The 5,421-nt window shown below is 40.7% G+C and overlaps 1 pseudogene; it reads right to left on the bottom strand.

Annotated features, from left to right (window-relative positions):
- Nucleotides 1–2,894: 2,894 nt before the first annotated feature.
- Nucleotides 2,895–5,421, bottom strand: part of LOC110288136 — a 5,151-nt pseudogene continuing 2,624 nt past the window's right edge.

The raw sequence follows: 5,421 nt of genomic DNA, 5'->3' as shown, positions 1-5,421 counted from the left end.
TCCTTTCTTTCTTTCTTTCTTTCTTTCTTTCTTTCTTTCTTTCTTTCTTTCTCTTTTGATTTCAGAACAGGATTTCTGCATGCAGCTCAGGCTGACCTAGAACCCACTTTGTAGTTATGAACTCATAGATCGATCTTCCAGATTTTGCCTGAAAATTATCTGTCTAGGCTGAGATTTTTCTCTTTAATGCTAACATTTCCTCTAGATTAGCTGAATCACAAACATTTCCCAAAGGTTTTTGTTTTTGTTTTTTTTTTTGTTTTTTTTTTGAAGTGGCAATAGAAAAAAAAAAGATGATTGGTGTAGGGACTTCAGACACAGATACAGTCTTTGTATTCAATTTATAAGTTCAATTAAGAGATGTAGAGATGGTCCAGCATATAATGCTCCTGTTCCAAAGCCAGATAATCAGAGCTCAGTCCTTCTGAAGAGCTCCAACATGTTGTCCTTTCACATCCGCACATACCTGCCTTGATTCACATGCAGGAGCAGATATGTGCACACACTAGCTAAAGAAATACATTTTACAATATAAGTATTATTCATATGCTTACACACATGTATTTACAAAAAATGTTTTAGATTTGACAGGACAAGAACTGCAACTCATACTGTTAAAAAGAAAAGTCTAGAGTGATGCAAAAATGGAACCATTGCAGGTTCACAGTAATTTCCTTCTCAGAATTCCATGGTAGATGACATTCTGCTGAATGCTTTGTTTTAGCTTATGTGATGAGAGGATCATTTAAGTGTCTGAAGCATGAGTTAATTCTGGGGTAGTGTTGTGGGTTAGTAAGGCATGAGTCTTAGTGGATGTTTTTTTTTGTTTGTTTGTTTGTTTTTGTTTTTACACAGAGTAACCAATGAGTTAAATACCTTCTTTTGCATGTTTGAGAAGGGCCCAACAAAATAGGTATGTCATAGGTCAAGATATGGGGTGGCCAAGCCCTCATGTCTACCTCCTGGAAGAGGTGTTGGGATTTTTTTCCACTGAAGAAAGGAGATATTAGCCTTGAGGTAGTGGCATAAGCCTTTAATACCAGAACAGGGGATGCAGACCAGGAAGATCTCTGTTAGTTTACGGCTAGTCTCATCTACAGAGTGAGTTCCAGGACAGCCAGGGCTACATAGCAAAACCCTGTGTCAAAACAAAGCAAGCAAGTGAGCAAGCAAGCAGTGAACAAACAAACCAAAATAAGTGAGAAATGGAATATACTTGTCTGGTATGACCCTCTGTGTGACAGATGGCTGCCATCAGGCCAGACATCTAACATTGTTGCTAAAAACCTGGTCCTCTCACTACCAGAGTGGATTGGTGTGTACATCTGTCTCATCTCCAACAGAATTTTGATTGTATCTATGTTATTCTTTCCTTCATTGTGTGAATCTTCACAGATTCAGATGAAAAGTAGCATAGTAAAATTATAAGAAAATTATATCAACTTATATTTCCAAGAAAGAATAATAAAATACATGCTCTTTTCTGTAAAGGCGGTTTAGCACTTCCCAGAATGCCTAGGTGCAGAGCAAGCTTTGTTCAAAGCTCATATTGACTTCAGGTGAAGAATGTTAATTCCCCAATAGAAGAGAGTGTCCTAACAAAATCATGTGGCAATGCAGTTTCAGGTGTAGAGAGAAGATGCTTCAGATGGCAGCATTTCTAAATGCACATGATTCTTGGCCAAACCCCTTTACAAATTGGGTTACAACGCACAGGCTATTCTTAAACCACAAGTTCTGAGAGGCAAGAACTCTTGGAGAAAGTGAATGAAAAGAACAGAGCATTGTTAAAGACAGTTTCCTGAGAACTTTTCAGCCTCAGAATACAACAGCATAGCTTCCTTGACCAGACTGTAGCCTAATTCTTAGTCTTTTTACCAATGTCTTTTTATAGGCAGTTGATACAAGCATGTTCTTAAAGGGTAGGATCTCTCTACCCTAAAAACTGTTTAGAGCTATCCTACATCCACCCAAAGACTTCCTCTACTGTGTAGGCTTGTCAAATCCCAGTCCTAGAGTCTGGTATCTGAAGGCCAGTTATCTATGGTTTACACAAAGGAAACTAAGAGGCAGTATCTTGTAAAGGGGAGTGGGTTTGATAATATTTCTGTGTATATTAGGGAGAGGACCATTCTTAGCTTCTCTCCACCTTTCTCATACCAGTGCTACAATTTTATGGAAAGCTGAAACAAAAATTCTCAAACAGACATATGCAGATTTAGCTGAGAGAAAATGTGTAACTCTGAGAATGTTATTTTAGATGGCACCTCTTCCTGGACTGAGCAAGGATGGGAAATCTGGAAGAAATTCTGTAACATTCCTCTGTCATGGTGCCTAGTACACGAAAAATAGTAATCCATTCTCGTCATCTAGTGCACACCCGAAGGACAATACATTGGAATTAACCTCACATATGCATCTGTTTCTGATTTTCCCTCAGTTCACCTCAGATCCACGATCCCCTTTTGACACCAGCATAAAATTGTCTGGCCATAGAAGGGACACATAATTGTTTATTTACATAAAATCACAATCCACAGATGAGGTATTGACAAATAATTGTTTCTTCCATTGGGCTTCATAAAGCAAGCACAATGTTCTGAAGGCTATACATGCTTTGAATGCGGAGAGAAATTAATGGAAAGAGCTCCGAGGTACAAGAGGTGCTGAGGGGCTTAGCCCCAGGAGCTGGGACACAGGTGCCTGTGTGTCTTTGGGGAGGAACTTCAGAAAGAAGGCTTGTGGCTGGGTCAGTGACTGGCAAGGTTTTTGGTGACTTGATTAAGGCACTAAATTGACCTCTGTGTCAAAAGAAGGCAGCAGCACCTGTCTTGTGTGTCTCTACTTGCTGAAGGACCTGATTACACCCAGGTCCATGCCCCACCCTCTTCCCATCACTGAGACTTTGTGTCCAGTGTCTCCCTGTGCTGCTCCACTAGTGTCCCGATCCACTCTGAGGTTTTCTGCTTGGCTTCCTCCCAGCTGGCAAGTGGCTCATAGCCCAGATCTCACTGAGCTTTCTTATAAGAGAAAGTGAATGTGCTACCTGACAGTGTGACCAAGTGGCGGTTAAAGGGAGGTATATATCTGTAGATTGGACTCAGCAGGAATCTCACAGTTTCCGGCAGGAAGGCAAGCCAGTACAGTAGGGGCACAGGAAGGCTCCAGCTGGAATCAAGGCAGAAGCCCCACTCCTTGCTCAAGGTGTAACTTATATCATCAAAGCTTTGGTGAGGGGTGTCATCTGAGATGTAGTAGAACTCTCCTTGGATATTTGGTGACTTTTTGGGGTCTCAAAGGCCCCTGCCAGCCAGAATGTGTGCCCAGGTTTCATTTCCCACATATACTGGGTTGGCTGTGTTGAATTTGCCAAAGCTTCTCAGAATATCCTTATGTTTAAGGGCCATAATTATTATGTGAGAAATGTGTGGACTTCTCTCCCCATAAATGCACATGGACCTTAATGCACAAGTATATAAAGTGCCACCATTTTTTAGCATGTTCCTATTGGCTGCCAGCACTGCCTTCTCAGCCATCTTTTTGCTGTATGGGTATGGATCAGACCATGTACTTTCATGATACTCTTCCTCATGGCCATTCAAGACAATCTCCTTGTAGGAGTTGGGCCCTGTAACATTAACTGAGCTGGAGAAGATGAAGGCTGGCACACTGGCTTGGATACAGGCCTCCAATAAGTTCTGGGTACCTAATCACAGACAACACACTGTCAGTGTCAGGANATAAATCTGAAGTTCATGTGCACAGCTTCGTGCTTATTTTCATCCCCTAGCCCAACAACCTCTTCACTGTTAAGTTGCATCTTCTTTAACTCAACTCACAGATACCATGATATAGCCAGGGGACTACAAAAGGAATCCAGAGAGAAAACATATCTTCGCTTTTGTGTTCACAGCACTGTGAGTGTAATCTTACTTGTGTGTGTGACTGGGTGTTTTTCAATTGTTAACGTCAAAAGTCATCTAAAGTTTCAAATTTTTTCATTCTTAATATGTCTATGATATAAGTATATTTTTACACATATAGATTCAAGCCTGATTTATAAATTACAAAACCAAAAGATTATTTCTTAAATTATGAATAGGAACTTTTAAAATTAAGAATATTGAACACTTAACATTGTTCAGACTCAAGGAAAGTTGTGTACTGGTGATATGCATGTTTTATTTTATTGTTTTGTTTTTGTCATTTGATGAGACTAGCACAAAGGGGACAGAAGGCTGTTGGATTTGTGGAGATATAGAGATACAGTTGTTTTCCTGATTGTATACACAGTATTATAACATTATTGGTTCTATCTATGACTTCATTTACCCAGTTATATAAAGTAGAAGTGACAAATATTCCTTCTAGTTTTCATTCTGGAAACCAGCCCTGAGTGACCTTATGTGTTGGTGTTAGCAGAAAACTAAAAGAATCTGTGTACCTCCTGTTGGTCATTTCTATAATGGCAGAATATTATGAGGCCATGATGCTGTAGAAGAACTAGCAGCATGAAAAGCAGGCACCTGCAAGGTCTAGATCTGGCTCATAAGAGGTAATGGGTCTGGGGTTGTCAATTGCTTGTAGTTGGAGTCCAGTCTCCCTGGAATTGAGGACAGACCTCACATCTTGGGTTACTTACTTTCTATCTGGCAGGCCTCGGCTATGGAATAGCACTGAGCTCTACCAGCTGGATCTAGTGAGCAGAGGCATTAGACTCAGAGTATGGAAGGTATTCCATGCAAAAGCATCTCTTGCTGGTGTGTGTAGACATTTTTAATGGCCCTACTTTCACCTTGTCCTCTCCAAATACATTACCTTTCAGATTGACATCTAGATGGCCTAGGAATGACACCTGTGATATCAATGACAGCAGCAGTGTGGATGACAACAGAGATGCCCTGGCAGAATTTCCTCAGGTACTGGGTGTCAAGAATGTCTCCTTCCAACACTGTCACCTTGATGTTTGTCCCTAGATCTGTGGAACATAAGGCAGGTCATTGAGAAGTTTCTTTGTGGGCTGTATACAGATACTAGTTACCTAGATTATGAAGAACTGTCATAGTTGGAAAAATATTGAAGAGGAAGCCTGACATATGGAAAGAGAGTAAAATATTCTCCTTGCTCCCTATAGAAAACAAATCAGATAAAGAAGCATTCAAATGTTAAGGAGGGTGGGTGGGAAGTTGACTCATTCATCAAAGGGACTTAGGAAGTAATAGAGAGCTGTCTAGCGGTTGGATTACTAATCAGAATGTCTTTCCCAGCATTTTGATGAGAAATCCATTCCCAGCAGTGGTAGCAGGGAAGAAGACACACTTGTGGTGCTTCTTAATTCTCACACAGCTTCAAGGCTTTCCTTCCTTCCTTCCTTCCTTCCTTCCTTCCTTCCTTCCTTCCTTCCTTCCTTCCTTCCTTCCT

This window comes from Mus caroli, unplaced genomic scaffold, assembly GCF_900094665.2.
Source record: "Mus caroli unplaced genomic scaffold, CAROLI_EIJ_v1.1 scaffold_14724_1, whole genome shotgun sequence".
NCBI lineage: Eukaryota > Metazoa > Chordata > Mammalia > Rodentia > Muridae > Mus > Mus caroli.
This window is presented reverse-complemented; position numbering and strand designations above follow the sequence as displayed.